Source organism: Pelobates fuscus, chromosome 3 (genome assembly GCF_036172605.1).
Source record: "Pelobates fuscus isolate aPelFus1 chromosome 3, aPelFus1.pri, whole genome shotgun sequence".
Lineage (NCBI taxonomy): Eukaryota > Metazoa > Chordata > Amphibia > Anura > Pelobatidae > Pelobates > Pelobates fuscus.
Genome location: NC_086319.1, coordinates 399,833,301 through 399,849,646, shown reverse-complemented (window position 1 = coordinate 399,849,646; position 16,346 = coordinate 399,833,301). Strand labels below are relative to the sequence as shown.

The 16,346-nt window shown below is 44.1% G+C and overlaps 8 non-coding genes across 8 annotated transcripts; all 8 read left to right on the top strand.

Moving 5' to 3' along the window:
• The first annotated feature begins 3,528 nt into the window (after positions 1-3,528).
• TRNAE-CUC (transfer RNA glutamic acid (anticodon CUC)) lies at positions 3,529-3,600 on the top strand. The gene has a single exon. It is a non-coding gene; the product is annotated as a tRNA-Glu (tRNA).
• Positions 3,601-4,301: 701 nt separating this feature from the next.
• Positions 4,302-4,373, top strand: TRNAE-CUC (transfer RNA glutamic acid (anticodon CUC)). Its single transcript has one exon. It is a non-coding gene; the product is annotated as a tRNA-Glu (tRNA).
• A 1,391-nt stretch (positions 4,374-5,764) lies between these two features.
• On the top strand, positions 5,765-5,836 carry TRNAE-CUC (transfer RNA glutamic acid (anticodon CUC)). The gene has a single exon. It is a non-coding gene; the product is annotated as a tRNA-Glu (tRNA).
• Positions 5,837-7,848: 2,012 nt separating this feature from the next.
• On the top strand, positions 7,849-7,920 carry TRNAE-CUC (transfer RNA glutamic acid (anticodon CUC)). The gene has a single exon. It is a non-coding gene; the product is annotated as a tRNA-Glu (tRNA).
• Positions 7,921-8,621: 701 nt separating this feature from the next.
• Positions 8,622-8,693, top strand: TRNAE-CUC (transfer RNA glutamic acid (anticodon CUC)). Its single transcript has one exon. It is a non-coding gene; the product is annotated as a tRNA-Glu (tRNA).
• A 1,391-nt stretch (positions 8,694-10,084) lies between these two features.
• TRNAE-CUC (transfer RNA glutamic acid (anticodon CUC)) lies at positions 10,085-10,156 on the top strand. The gene has a single exon. It is a non-coding gene; the product is annotated as a tRNA-Glu (tRNA).
• Positions 10,157-14,953: 4,797 nt separating this feature from the next.
• TRNAE-CUC (transfer RNA glutamic acid (anticodon CUC)) lies at positions 14,954-15,025 on the top strand. Its single transcript has one exon. It is a non-coding gene; the product is annotated as a tRNA-Glu (tRNA).
• Positions 15,026-15,650: 625 nt separating this feature from the next.
• Positions 15,651-15,722, top strand: TRNAE-CUC (transfer RNA glutamic acid (anticodon CUC)). The gene has a single exon. It is a non-coding gene; the product is annotated as a tRNA-Glu (tRNA).
• Positions 15,723-16,346: the final 624 nt, after the last annotated feature.

Here is a 16,346-nt window from a genome sequence, read left to right as displayed (position 1 = left end):
AGGAATTTCCTGGAAGTCATAATTTTGACCAAGCATGCACATGATCCTATGCCCAAAACATTTCCATGAAATCAGTGCTAACAGTCGGTCACGTTTTTAAATCAAAAGGAATACGACTTTTTAGATGTTAAATTTCCCAGGATCCCGGTTTTATATGTTTTACCAAAAATTCATAAAAACACAGAAAATCCCCCGGGAAGACCCATTGTTTCGGGAATCGGTTCTTTGTTATCACCTCTGTCACAGTTTTTAGACCAATTTTTACAAGATCCAGTTAAGAGATTCCCTTCATACCTCAAGGATACCATGTCCCTTTTACAGATTTTAAATAGTTTTAATTGGGAAGAGGATTTTTTTATGGTGACTTGTGATGTCAGCAGCCTCTACACTATTATTGAGCATGATAGGGGGTGTGAGGCTGCTAGACATTTTTTAAGAAAGGACACAGATATAAACCTTGAACAGATTGATTTTATTATAGAGGGCATACAACTGATCCTTTTAAATAATTTTTTTTGGTTCGAGGGCAATTTTTATCTGCAGACTAAGGGTACGGCCATGGGGACCAGATTTGCCCCGAGCTATGCTAATTTATTTATGGCCTTTTGGGAGGAATTGGAAATTTTCTCAAGGCCAGAGCTCGGGACAAATCTGGTCCTCTACAAGAGGTACATTGATGACATCTTTTTAATATGGAGAGGCACACAGGAATCTTTGAATAATTTTTTAAACAACTTGAATGCTAACAATTGGAATATTAACTTAACATGGGAAATTAGCTCCGTAAATGTCAATTTTTTAGATTTAAGTATTTATATTGAAGACAAGAAAATAAAAAGTAAAACTTATTTTAAGACTGTAGACGTGAACAGTTTTATTAATCTTAAAAGTTGCCATTTTAAACCTTGGTTAACAAATATACCAAAGGGCCAATTTTTAAGACTGAGACGCAACTGTACAGAGGATGAACAATATGAAGAGCAAACAAAGATACTTATTAATCAACTAATTGAGAAAGGATACAACCAAGATTCCCTGAATAATATTAAAAATCAAGTAGGACAAGAGAAAAGAGAAAATATTCTAATATATAAGAAAAAAGAACAAAAGGAGACTAATAAGATTGTACCGGCGATTTTTAATTTTAGTTCCCATAGTAAAAAGTTACAAAAAATTATGAAGACAAACTGGCATATTCTTGAACAAGATGAGAGCCTACAACAATATTTAGGGACACAACCAAAATTGATATTTAGAGGAGCGAAGAATATTAAACAAACTTTGACCTCAAGTTTTCTGGATAAAGAAAAAATTTCGCAAGGTGTATCCATGTTTAAAAGGGAAAAAGGTTTCTACTATTGTGGAAGATGTAGAGGGTGTGCCCTAAGAAAAAATAAGAATAAAAAAGTCACCCATTTTACCTCGTTTCAGAACAAAAAAACACATGAGATTAAATCATTTATTACATGTAACTCAAAAAATGTGATATATATGATAATATGTCCTTGTGGCATACAATATATTGGGAAGACGTCGAGATTACTGAAGATAAGAATGAGGGAGCATGTGTATAATATAAATAGGAAATTCACTTTGCACAATGTCTCTAAACATTTTCTAGAGGTACATGGAGGGAATATAAATGGTTTTGAATTTATAGGAATAGAGGCCGTAAAAATCCATTGGAGAGGGGGAGATATAGATAGTCTCCTCAGCAGAAATGAGATGAAATGGATTTTTAATTTGGAATCATTATCCCCCCATGGCCTTAATATCGACTTCGAGATTAATTCATGTATATAATTTTAAAAATTTTTAGATGTGCTTTTTTAGTATATATGTTTTTTTAGTATATATGCTTTTAAATGTTTAAAAACATTAAAAACCCTGATTTCCTTCCTTTCTTAATAGGTATTAATCTATTGCTACATGTGGAAAATAAGTATGTATTCTTTTTCTTTTTTCCCCTTAAATATCATATACTATTGTCTTGTAATGTGGAGTTTAACGGACTGGCAAATTTGCATGTTAGAGGACTTTGAAAAATGGCGCCGGTACTACTTCCGGGTCCGGCGCCCATAAGACGTCATGACGTAAGCTGACGCCTGGACGAGGACCAATGACGTAGGCGCCAAACGTCATGACGCAACGTAATTGATGGACGCTTGGAAATGACGAAAGCGGAAGAGACAGAAGACGCCGACGAAAGGGCGCCAAATTTCAGAGCATTTAAAGAAGATCTAGGAGATGAGAAGACCAGACCACTTGAGAAAGGCTGAGAGTGCCGAAACGCGTCGTGGTATTGCGCTTTTAAGGACGTTTTTACCTGTATTGGATAAAGTTATATGATACTATTTTTTTAATCAAGTTATTTTACAATAAAGAAATTTTATATTGGATCTTGCTTCCTGGAGTAATTTGAAGAAACACTTCCCAGTGCAGACCAAGTATAACCGGTACAGGACGTCTAAAGCTGAAGAATTCTCATCTCCACAAAAGCCCTAAGTCTGAGTCAGCTTTTAAAGTGACTCAGCAATATGTGAGTGTAACCAGTCTCATATTACTATTTTATCTCTTTTATGACAATATTACTCTATGTGTTTGTGCTTTATTGTTCTAGATATTCCCATTTTAACCAAGTTTGGTAATATATTTTTTATTTCTGCATGTTCTGAGTGCTCTCACCACAATTTTATCTTTCACTAAGAATGGACCTTGCTGACATTTTCAGTGCCTTAAAAGGCAAACGTTTGAATTGCACTGTCGCGTGGAAACCTTGAGCTTCTGGATACCACAAACTCATTTTCTCACAGTTTCAAGCAGCTCACAGTTCCCTGGTAGTCTAGTGGTTACGATTCGGCGCTCTCACCGCCGCGGCCCGGGTTCGATTCCCGGTCAGGGAAAGTTAATCTTTTCCCGCAACAAGCAAAATGTGCCCTAAAAATACATTAAACCCCACAAATGTTACATCCCCTAATAGCCCTGATCTGGGTGACCAACATATCCAAAGATCACACATATCAGTTCAGGGGTTCAGGAATTTCCTGGAAGTCATAATTTTGACCAAGCGTGCACATGGTCCTATGCCCAAAACAGTTCCATGAAATCAGTGCTAACAGTCGGTCACGTTTGGTAGGCTTTTACAGGTTTCCCTGCAGGGCCCATAATCTGTGGGTAGGAGGCTGGCAAGCAGGCTCCTCCAGGAGCTTGTGGCAAACTCACTTGGAGAGGGAGGAGAGCTATGATACGCCCAGGAAATGGAGATAATGAGATGGTTAAATAATGGTTGATTGAAGCTGTCAGGTGTAGCTCGCACTTTAATTTGAAATCGGTTTCCTTTTTGCCTTTAAAATAAGCGATCTTGCTGCAGTCTAATTAGGGCGCATTGAGGAAATCTGTGTAAGAATGGACCTTGCTGACATTTTCAGTGCCTTAAAAGGCAAACGTTTGAATTGCACTGTCGCGTGGAAACCTTGAGCTTCTGGATACCACAAACTCGTTTTCTCACAGTTTCAAGCAGCTCACAGTTCCCTGGTAGTCTAGTGGTTAGGATTCGGCGCTCTCACCGCCGCGGCCCGGGTTCAATTCCCGGTCAGGGAAAGTTAATCTTTTCCCGCAACAAGCAAAATGTGCCCTAAAAATACATTAAACCCCACAAATGTTACATCCCCTAATAGCCCTGATCTGGGTGACCAACATATCCAAAGATCACACATATCAGTTCAGGGGTTCAGGAATTTCCTGGAAGTCATAATTTTGACCAAGCGTGCACATGGTCCTATGCCCAAAACAGTTCCATGAAATCAGTGCTAACAGTCGGTTAAGTTTGGTAGGCTTTTACAGGTTTCCCTGCAGGGCCCATAATCTGTGGGTAGGAGGCTGGCAAGCAGGCTCCTCCAGGAGCTCGTGGCAAACTCACTTGGAGAGGGAGGAGAGCTATGATACGCCCAGGAAATGGAGATAACGAGATGGTTAAATAATGGTTGATTGAAGCTGTCAGGTGTAGCTCACACTTTAATTTGAAATCGGTTTCCTTTTTGCCTTTAAAATAAGCGATCTTGCTGCAGTCTAATTAGGGCGCATTGAGGAAATCTGTGTAAGAATGGACCTTGCTGACATTTTCAGTGCCTTAACCCCTTAAGGACACATGACATGTGTGACATGTCATGATGCCCATTTATTCCAGAAGTTTGGTCCTTAAGGGGTTAAAAGGCAAACGTTTGAATTGCACTGTCGCGTGGAAACCTTGAGCTTCTGGATACCACAAACTCGTTTTCTCACAGTTTCTAGCAGCTCACAGTTCCCTGGTGGTCTAGTGGTTAGGATTCGGCGCTCTCACCGCCGCGGCCCGGGTTCGATTCCCGGTCAGGGAAAATTAACCTTTTCCCGCAACAAGCAAAATGTGCCCTAAAAATACATAAATCCCCACAAATAGTTAAATCCCCTAATAGCCCTGATCTGGGTGACCACACATATCACACATATCAGTTCAGGGGTTCAAGAATTTCCTGGAAGTCATAATTTTGACCAAGCGTGCACATGGTCCTATGCCCAAAACAGTTCCATGAAATCAGTGCTAACAGTCGGTCACGTTTGGTAGGCTTTTACAGGTTTCCCTGCAGGGCCCATAATCTGTGGGTAGGAGGCTGGCAAGCAGGCTCCTCCAGGAGCTCGTGGCAAACTCACTTGGAGAGGGAGGAGAGCTATGATAAGCCCAGGAAATGGAGATAACGAGATGGTTAAATAATGGTTGATTGAAGCTGTCAGGTGTAGCTCGCACTTTAATTTGAAATCGGTTTCCTTTTTGCCTTTAAAATAAGCGATCTTGCTGCAGTCCAATTAGGGCGCATTGAGGAAATCTGTGTAAGAATGGACCTTGCTGACATTTTCAATGCCTTAAAAGGCAAACGTTTGAATTGCACTTTCGCGTGGAAACCTTGAGCTTCTGGATACCACAAACTCGTTTTCTCACAGTTTCTAGCAGCTCACAGTTCCCTGTCGTCTAGTGGTTAGGATTCAGCGCTCTCACCGCCGCGGCCCGGGTTCGATTCCCGGTCAGGGAAAGTTAATCTTTTCCCGCAACAAGCAAAATGTTCCCTAAAAATACATAAAACCCCACAAATGTTACATCCCCTAATAGCCCTGATCTGGGTGACCAACATATCCAAAGATCACACATATCAGTTCAGGGGTTCAGGAATTTCCTGGAAGTCATAATTTTGACCAAGCGTGTACATGGTCCTATGCCCAAAACAGTTCCATGAAATCAGTGCTAACAGTCGGTTAAGTTTGGTAGGCTTTTACAGGTTTCCCTGCAGGGCCCATAATCTGTGGGTAGGAGGCTGGCAAGCAGGCTCCTCCAGGAGCTCGTGGCAAACTCACTTGGAGAGGGAGGAGAGCTATGATACGCCCAGGAAATGGAGATAACGAGATGGTTAAATAATGGTTGATTGAAGCTGTCAGGTGTAGCTCACACTTTAATTTGAAATCGGTTTCCTTTTTGCCTTTAAAATAAGCGATCTTGCTGCAGTCTAATTAGGGCGCATTGAGGAAATCTGTGTAAGAATGGACCTTGCTGACATTTTCAGTGCCTTAACCCCTTAAGGACACATGACATGTGTGACATGTCATGATGCCCATTTATTCCAGAAGTTTGGTCCTTAAGGGGTTAAAAGGCAAACGTTTGAATTGCACTGTCGCGTGGAAACCTTGAGCTTCTGGATACCACAAACTCGTTTTCTCACAGTTTCTAGCAGCTCACAGTTCCCTGGTGGTCTAGTGGTTAGGATTCGGCGCTCTCACCGCCGCGGCCCGGGTTCGATTCCCGGTCAGGGAAAATTAACCTTTTCCCGCAACAAGCAAAATGTGCCCTAAAAATACATAAATCCCCACAAATAGTTAAATCCCCTAATAGCCCTGATCTGGGTGACCACACATATCACACATATCAGTTCAGGGGTTCAAGAATTTCCTGGAAGTCATAATTTTGACCAAGCGTGCACATGGTCCTATGCCCAAAACAGTTCCATGAAATCAGTGCTAACAGTCGGTCACGTTTGGTAGGCTTTTACAGGTTTCCCTGCAGGGCCCATAATCTGTGGGTAGGAGGCTGGCAAGCAGGCTCCTCCAGGAGCTCGTGGCAAACTCACTTGGAGAGGGAGGAGAGCTATGATAAGCCCAGGAAATGGAGATAACGAGATGGTTAAATAATGGTTGATTGAAGCTGTCAGGTGTAGCTCGCACTTTAATTTGAAATCGGTTTCCTTTTTGCCTTTAAAATAAGCGATCTTGCTGCAGTCTAATTAGGGCGCATTGAGGAAATCTGTGTAAGAATGGACCTTGCTGACATTTTCAATGCCTTAAAAGGCAAACGTTTGAATTGCACTTTCGCGTGGAAACCTTGAGCTTCTGGATACCACAAACTCGTTTTCTCACAGTTTCTAGCAGCTCACAGTTCCCTGTCGTCTAGTGGTTAGGATTCAGCGCTCTCACCGCCGCGGCCCGGGTTCGATTCCCGGTCAGGGAAAGTTAATCTTTTCCCGCAACAAGCAAAATGTTCCCTAAAAATACATAAAACCCCACAAATGTTACATCCCCTAATAGCCCTGATCTGGGTGACCAACATATCCAAAGATCACACATATCAGTTCAGGGGTTCAGGAATTTCCTGGAAGTCATAATTTTGACCAAGCATGCACATGATCCTATGCCCAAAACATTTCCATGAAATCAGTGCTAACAGTCGGTCACGTTTGGTAGGTTTTTACAGGTTTCCCTGCAGGGCCCATAATCTGTGGGTAGGAGGCTGGCAAGCAGGCTCCTCCAGGAGCTTGTGGCAAACTCACTTGGAGAGGGAGGAGAGCTATGATACGCCCAGGAAATGGAGATAATGAGATGGTTAAATAATGGTTGATTGAAGCTGTCAGGTGTAGCTCGCACTTTAATTTGAAATCGGTTTCCTTTTTGCCTTTAAAATAAGCGATCTTGCTGCAGTCTAATTAGGGCGCATTGAGGAAATCTGTGTAAGAATGGACCTTGCTGACATTTTCAGTGCCTTAAAAGGCAAACGTTTGAATTGCACTGTCGCGTGGAAACCTTGAGCTTCTGGATACCACAAACTCATTTTCTCACAGTTTCAAGCAGCTCACAGTTCCCTGGTAGTCTAGTGGTTACGATTCGGCGCTCTCACCGCCGCGGCCCGGGTTCGATTCCCGGTCAGGGAAAGTTAATCTTTTCCTGCAACAAGCAAAATGTGCCCTAAAAATACATTAAACCCCACAAATGTTACATCCCCTAATAGCCCTGATCTGGGTGACCAACATATCCAAAGATCACACATATCAGTTCAGGGGTTCAGGAATTTCCTGGAAGTCATAATTTTGACCAAGCGTGCACATGGTCCTATGCCCAAAACAGTTCCATGAAATCAGTGCTAACAGTCGGTCACGTTTGGTAGGCTTTTACAGGTTTCCCTGCAGGGCCCATAATCTGTGGGTAGGAGGCTGGCAAGCAGGCTCCTCCAGGAGCTTGTGGCAAACTCACTTGGAGAGGGAGGAGAGCTATGATACGCCCAGGAAATGGAGATAATGAGATGGTTAAATAATGGTTGATTGAAGCTGTCAGGTGTAGCTCGCACTTTAATTTGAAATCGGTTTCCTTTTTGCCTTTAAAATAAGCGATCTTGCTGCAGTCTAATTAGGGCGCATTGAGGAAATCTGTGTAAGAATGGACCTTGCTGACATTTTCAGTGCCTTAAAAGGCAAACGTTTGAATTGCACTGTCGCGTGGAAACCTTGAGCTTCTGGATACCACAAACTCGTTTTCTCACAGTTTCAAGCAGCTCACAGTTCCCTGGTAGTCTAGTGGTTAGGATTCGGCGCTCTCACCGCCGCGGCCCGGGTTCGATTCCCGGTCAGGGAAAGTTAATCTTTTCCCGCAACAAGCAAAATGTGCCCTAAAAATACATTAAACCCCACAAATGTTACATCCCCTAATAGCCCTGATCTGGGTGACCAACATATCCAAAGATCACACATATCAGTTCAGGGGTTCAGGAATTTCCTGGAAGTCATAATTTTGACCAAGCGTGCACATGGTCCTATGCCCAAAACAGTTCCATGAAATCAGTGCTAACAGTCGGTTAAGTTTGGTAGGCTTTTACAGGTTTCCCTGCAGGGCCCATAATCTGTGGGTAGGAGGCTGGCAAGCAGGCTCCTCCAGGAGCTCGTGGCAAACTCACTTGGAGAGGGAGGAGAGCTATGATACGCCCAGGAAATGGAGATAACGAGATGGTTAAATAATGGTTGATTGAAGCTGTCAGGTGTAGCTCACACTTTAATTTGAAATCGGTTTCCTTTTTGCCTTTAAAATAAGCGATCTTGCTGCAGTCTAATTAGGGCGCATTGAGGAAATCTGTGTAAGAATGGACCTTGCTGACATTTTCAGTGCCTTAACCCCTTAAGGACACATGACATGTGTGACATGTCATGATGCCCATTTATTCCAGAAGTTTGGTCCTTAAGGGGTTAAAAGGCAAACGTTTGAATTGCACTGTCGCGTGGAAACCTTGAGCTTCTGGATACCACAAACTCGTTTTCTCACAGTTTCTAGCAGCTCACAGTTCCCTGGTGGTCTAGTGGTTAGGATTCGGCGCTCTCACCGCCGCGGCCCGGGTTCGATTCCCGGTCAGGGAAAATTAACCTTTTCCCGCAACAAGCAAAATGTGCCCTAAAAATACATAAATCCCCACAAATAGTTAAATCCCCTAATAGCCCTGATCTGGGTGACCACACATATCACACATATCAGTTCAGGGGTTCAAGAATTTCCTGGAAGTCATAATTTTGACCAAGCGTGCACATGGTCCTATGCCCAAAACAGTTCCATGAAATCAGTGCTAACAGTCGGTCACGTTTGGTAGGCTTTTACAGGTTTCCCTGCAGGGCCCATAATCTGTGGGTAGGAGGCTGGCAAGCAGGCTCCTCCAGGAGCTCGTGGCAAACTCACTTGGAGAGGGAGGAGAGCTATGATAAGCCCAGGAAATGGAGATAACGAGATGGTTAAATAATGGTTGATTGAAGCTGTCAGGTGTAGCTCGCACTTTAATTTGAAATCGGTTTCCTTTTTGCCTTTAAAATAAGCGATCTTGCTGCAGTCCAATTAGGGCGCATTGAGGAAATCTGTGTAAGAATGGACCTTGCTGACATTTTCAATGCCTTAAAAGGCAAACGTTTGAATTGCACTTTCGCGTGGAAACCTTGAGCTTCTGGATACCACAAACTCGTTTTCTCACAGTTTCTAGCAGCTCACAGTTCCCTGTCGTCTAGTGGTTAGGATTCAGCGCTCTCACCGCCGCGGCCCGGGTTCGATTCCCGGTCAGGGAAAGTTAATCTTTTCCCGCAACAAGCAAAATGTTCCCTAAAAATACATAAAACCCCACAAATGTTACATCCCCTAATAGCCCTGATCTGGGTGACCAACATATCCAAAGATCACACATATCAGTTCAGGGGTTCAGGAATTTCCTGGAAGTCATAATTTTGACCAAGCGTGTACATGGTCCTATGCCCAAAACAGTTCCATGAAATCAGTGCTAACAGTCGGTTAAGTTTGGTAGGCTTTTACAGGTTTCCCTGCAGGGCCCATAATCTGTGGGTAGGAGGCTGGCAAGCAGGCTCCTCCAGGAGCTCGTGGCAAACTCACTTGGAGAGGGAGGAGAGCTATGATACGCCCAGGAAATGGAGATAACGAGATGGTTAAATAATGGTTGATTGAAGCTGTCAGGTGTAGCTCACACTTTAATTTGAAATCGGTTTCCTTTTTGCCTTTAAAATAAGCGATCTTGCTGCAGTCTAATTAGGGCGCATTGAGGAAATCTGTGTAAGAATGGACCTTGCTGACATTTTCAGTGCCTTAACCCCTTAAGGACACATGACATGTGTGACATGTCATGATGCCCATTTATTCCAGAAGTTTGGTCCTTAAGGGGTTAAAAGGCAAACGTTTGAATTGCACTGTCGCGTGGAAACCTTGAGCTTCTGGATACCACAAACTCGTTTTCTCACAGTTTCTAGCAGCTCACAGTTCCCTGGTGGTCTAGTGGTTAGGATTCGGCGCTCTCACCGCCGCGGCCCGGGTTCGATTCCCGGTCAGGGAAAATTAACCTTTTCCCGCAACAAGCAAAATGTGCCCTAAAAATACATAAATCCCCACAAATAGTTAAATCCCCTAATAGCCCTGATCTGGGTGACCACACATATCACACATATCAGTTCAGGGGTTCAAGAATTTCCTGGAAGTCATAATTTTGACCAAGCGTGCACATGGTCCTATGCCCAAAACAGTTCCATGAAATCAGTGCTAACAGTCGGTCACGTTTGGTAGGCTTTTACAGGTTTCCCTGCAGGGCCCATAATCTGTGGGTAGGAGGCTGGCAAGCAGGCTCCTCCAGGAGCTCGTGGCAAACTCACTTGGAGAGGGAGGAGAGCTATGATAAGCCCAGGAAATGGAGATAACGAGATGGTTAAATAATGGTTGATTGAAGCTGTCAGGTGTAGCTCGCACTTTAATTTGAAATCGGTTTCCTTTTTGCCTTTAAAATAAGCGATCTTGCTGCAGTCTAATTAGGGCGCATTGAGGAAATCTGTGTAAGAATGGACCTTGCTGACATTTTCAATGCCTTAAAAGGCAAACGTTTGAATTGCACTTTCGCGTGGAAACCTTGAGCTTCTGGATACCACAAACTCGTTTTCTCACAGTTTCTAGCAGCTCACAGTTCCCTGTCGTCTAGTGGTTAGGATTCAGCGCTCTCACCGCCGCGGCCCGGGTTCGATTCCCGGTCAGGGAAAGTTAATCTTTTCCCGCAACAAGCAAAATGTTCCCTAAAAATACATAAAACCCCACAAATGTTACATCCCCTAATAGCCCTGATCTGGGTGACCAACATATCCAAAGATCACACATATCAGTTCAGGGGTTCAGGAATTTCCTGGAAGTCATAATTTTGACCAAGCATGCACATGATCCTATGCCCAAAACATTTCCATGAAATCAGTGCTAACAGTCGGTCACGTTTGGTAGGCTTTTACAGGTTTCCCTGCAGGGCCCATAATCTGTGGGTAGGAGGCTGGCAAGCAGGCTCCTCCAGGAGCTTGTGGCAAACTCACTTGGAGAGGGAGGAGAGCTATGATACGCCCAGGAAATGGAGATAATGAGATGGTTAAATAATGGTTGATTGAAGCTGTCAGGTGTAGCTCGCACTTTAATTTGAAATCGGTTTCCTTTTTGCCTTTAAAATAAGCGATCTTGCTGCAGTCTAATTAGGGCGCATTGAGGAAATCTGTGTAAGAATGGACCTTGCTGACATTTTCAGTGCCTTAAAAGGCAAACGTTTGAATTGCACTGTCGCGTGGAAACCTTGAGCTTCTGGATACCACAAACTCATTTTCTCACAGTTTCAAGCAGCTCACAGTTCCCTGGTAGTCTAGTGGTTACGATTCGGCGCTCTCACCGCCGCGGCCCGGGTTCGATTCCCGGTCAGGGAAAGTTAATCTTTTCCTGCAACAAGCAAAATGTGCCCTAAAAATACATTAAACCCCACAAATGTTACATCCCCTAATAGCCCTGATCTGGGTGACCAACATATCCAAAGATCACACATATCAGTTCAGGGGTTCAGGAATTTCCTGGAAGTCATAATTTTGACCAAGCGTGCACATGGTCCTATGCCCAAAACAGTTCCATGAAATCAGTGCTAACAGTCGGTCACGTTTGGTAGGCTTTTACAGGTTTCCCTGCAGGGCCCATAATCTGTGGGTAGGAGGCTGGCAAGCAGGCTCCTCCAGGAGCTTGTGGCAAACTCACTTGGAGAGGGAGGAGAGCTATGATACGCCCAGGAAATGGAGATAACGAGATGGTTAAATAATGGTTGATTGAAGCTGTCAGGTGTAGCTCGCACTTTAATTTGAAATCGGTTTCCTTTTTGCCTTTAAAATAAGCGATCTTGCTGCAGTCTAATTAAGGCGCATTGAGGAAATCTGTGTAAGAATGGACCTTGCTGACATTTTCAATGCCTTAAAAGGCAAACGTTTGAATTGCACTTTCGCGTGGAAACCTTGAGCTTCTGGATACCACAAACTCGTTTTCTCACAGTTTCTAGCAGCTCACAGTTCCCTGTCGTCTAGTGGTTAGGATTCAGCGCTCTCACCGCCGCGGCCCGGGTTCGATTCCCGGTCAGGGAAAGTTAATCTTTTCCCGCAACAAGCAAAATGTTCCCTAAAAATACATAAAACCCCACAAATGTTACATCCCCTAATAGCCCTGATCTGGGTGACCAACATATCCAAAGATCACACATATCAGTTCAGGGGTTCAGGAATTTCCTGGAAGTCATAATTTTGACCAAGCATGCACATGATCCTATGCCCAAAACATTTCCATGAAATCAGTGCTAACAGTCGGTCACGTTTGGTAGGCTTTTACAGGTTTCCCTGCAGGGCCCATAATCTGTGGGTAGGAGGCTGGCAAGCAGGCTCCTCCAGGAGCTTGTGGCAAACTCACTTGGAGAGGGAGGAGAGCTATGATACGCCCAGGAAATGGAGATAATGAGATGGTTAAATAATGGTTGATTGAAGCTGTCAGGTGTAGCTCGCACTTTAATTTGAAATCGGTTTCCTTTTTGCCTTTAAAATAAGCGATCTTGCTGCAGTCTAATTAGGGCGCATTGAGGAAATCTGTGTAAGAATGGACCTTGCTGACATTTTCAGTGCCTTAAAAGGCAAACGTTTGAATTGCACTGTCGCGTGGAAACCTTGAGCTTCTGGATACCACAAACTCATTTTCTCACAGTTTCAAGCAGCTCACAGTTCCCTGGTAGTCTAGTGGTTACGATTCGGCGCTCTCACCGCCGCGGCCCGGGTTCGATTCCCGGTCAGGGAAAGTTAATCTTTTCCTGCAACAAGCAAAATGTGCCCTAAAAATACATTAAACCCCACAAATGTTACATCCCCTAATAGCCCTGATCTGGGTGACCAACATATCCAAAGATCACACATATCAGTTCAGGGGTTCAGGAATTTCCTGGAAGTCATAATTTTGACCAAGCGTGCACATGGTCCTATGCCCAAAACAGTTCCATGAAATCAGTGCTAACAGTCGGTCACGTTTGGTAGGCTTTTACAGGTTTCCCTGCAGGGCCCATAATCTGTGGGTAGGAGGCTGGCAAGCAGGCTCCTCCAGGAGCTTGTGGCAAACTCACTTGGAGAGGGAGGAGAGCTATGATACGCCCAGGAAATGGAGATAACGAGATGGTTAAATAATGGTTGATTGAAGCTGTCAGGTGTAGCTCGCACTTTAATTTGAAATCGGTTTCCTTTTTGCCTTTAAAATAAGCGATCTTGCTGCAGTCTAATTAAGGCGCATTGAGGAAATCTGTGTAAGAATGGACCTTGCTGACATTTTCAATGCCTTAAAAGGCAAACGTTTGAATTGCACTTTCGCGTGGAAACCTTGAGCTTCTGGATACCACAAACTCGTTTTCTCACAGTTTCTAGCAGCTCACAGTTCCCTGTCGTCTAGTGGTTAGGATTCAGCGCTCTCACCGCCGCGGCCCGGGTTCGATTCCCGGTCAGGGAAAGTTAATCTTTTCCCGCAACAAGCAAAATGTTCCCTAAAAATACATAAAACCCCACAAATGTTACATCCCCTAATAGCCCTGATCTGGGTGACCAACATATCCAAAGATCACACATATCAGTTCAGGGGTTCAGGAATTTCCTGGAAGTCATAATTTTGACCAAGCATGCACATGATCCTATGCCCAAAACATTTCCATGAAATCAGTGCTAACAGTCGGTCACGTTTGGTAGGCTTTTACAGGTTTCCCTGCAGGGCCCATAATCTGTGGGTAGGAGGCTGGCAAGCAGGCTCCTCCAGGAGCTTGTGGCAAACTCACTTGGAGAGGGAGGAGAGCTATGATACGCCCAGGAAATGGAGATAATGAGATGGTTAAATAATGGTTGATTGAAGCTGTCAGGTGTAGCTCGCACTTTAATTTGAAATCGGTTTCCTTTTTGCCTTTAAAATAAGCGATCTTGCTGCAGTCTAATTAGGGCGCATTGAGGAAATCTGTGTAAGAATGGACCTTGCTGACATTTTCAGTGCCTTAAAAGGCAAACGTTTGAATTGCACTGTCGCGTGGAAACCTTGAGCTTCTGGATACCACAAACTCATTTTCTCACAGTTTCAAGCAGCTCACAGTTCCCTGGTAGTCTAGTGGTTACGATTCGGCGCTCTCACCGCCGCGGCCCGGGTTCGATTCCCGGTCAGGGAAAGTTAATCTTTTCCTGCAACAAGCAAAATGTGCCCTAAAAATACATTAAACCCCACAAATGTTACATCCCCTAATAGCCCTGATCTGGGTGACCAACATATCCAAAGATCACACATATCAGTTCAGGGGTTCAGGAATTTCCTGGAAGTCATAATTTTGACCAAGCATGCACATGATCCTATGCCCAAAACATTTCCATGAAATCAGTGCTAACAGTCGGTCACGTTTGGTAGGCTTTTACAGGTTTCCCTGCAGGGCCCATAATCTGTGGGTAGGAGGCTGGCAGCAGGCTCCTCCAGGAGCTCGTGGCAAACTCACTTGGAGAGGGAGGAGAGCTATGATACGCCCAGGAAATGGAGATAATGAGATGGTTAAATAATGGTTGATTGAAGCTGTCAGGTGGTGCTCGCACTTTAATTTGAAATCGGTTTCCTTTTTGCCTTTAAAATAAGCGATCTTGCTGCAGTCTAATTAGGGCGCATTGAGGAAATCTGTGTAAGAATGGACCTTGCTGACATTTTCAGTGCCTTAAAAGGCAAACGTTTGAATTGCACTGTCGCGTGGAAACCTTGAGCTTCTGGATACCACAAACTCGTTTTCTCACAGTTTCTAGCAGCTCACAGTTCCCTGGTGGTCTAGTGGTTAGGATTCGGCGCTCTCACCGCCGCGGCCCGGGTTCGATTCCCGGTCAGGGAAAGTTAATCTTTTCCCGCAACAAGCAAAATGTGCCCTAAAAATACATTAAACCCCACAAATGTTACATCCCCTAATAGCCGTGATCTGGGTGACCAACATATCCAAAGATCACACATATCAGTTCAGGGGTTCAGGAATTTCCTGGAAGTCATAATTTTGACCAAGCGTGCACATGGTCCTATGCCCAAAACAGTTCCATGAAATCAGTGCTAACAGTCGGTCACGTTTGGTAGGCTTTTACAGGTTTCCCTGCAGGGCCCATAATCTGTGGGTAGGAGGCTGGCAAGCAGGCTCCTCCAGGAGCTTGTGGCAAACTCACTTGGAGAGGGAGGAGAGCTATGATACGCCCAGGAAATGGAGATAATGAGATGGTTAAATAATGGTTGATTGAAGCTGTCAGGTGTAGCTCGCACTTTAATTTGAAATCGGTTTCCTTTTTGCCTTTAAAATAAGCGATCTTGCTGCAGTCTAATTAGGGCGCATTGAGGAAATCTGTGTAAGAATGGACCTTGCTGACATTTTCAGTGCCTTAAAAGGCAAACGTTTGAATTGCACTGTCGCGTGGAAACCTTGAGCTTCTGGATACCACAAACTCGTTTTCTCACAGTTTCAAGCAGCTCACAGTTCCCTGGTAGTCTAGTGGTTAGGATTCGGCGCTCTCACCGCCGCGGCCCGGGTTCGATTCCCGGTCAGGGAAAGTTAATCTTTTCCCGCAACAAGCAAAATGTGCCCTAAAAATACATTAAACCCCACAAATGTTACATCCCCTAATAGCCCTGATCTGGGTGACCAACATATCCAAAGATCACACATATCAGTTCAGGGGTTCAGGAATTTCCTGGAAGTCATAATTTTGACCAAGCGTGCACATGGTCCTATGCCCAAAACAGTTCCATGAAATCAGTGCTAACAGTCGGTTAAGTTTGGTAGGCTTTTACAGGTTTCCCTGCAGGGCCCATAATCTGTGGGTAGGAGGCTGGCAAGCAGGCTCCTCCAGGAGCTCGTGGCAAACTCACTTGGAGAGGGAGGAGAGCTATGATACGCCCAGGAAATGGAGATAACGAGATGGTTAAATAATGGTTGATTGAAGCTGTCAGGTGTAGCTCACACTTTAATTTGAAATCGGTTTCCTTTTTGCCTTTAAAATAAGCGATCTTGCTGCAGTCTAATTAGGGCGCATTGAGGAAATCTGTGTAAGAATGGACCTTGCTGACATTTTCAGTGCCTTAACCCCTTAAGGACACATGACATGTGTGACATGTCATGATGCCCATTTATTCCAGAAGTTTGGTCCTTAAGGGGTTAAAAGGCAAACGTTTGA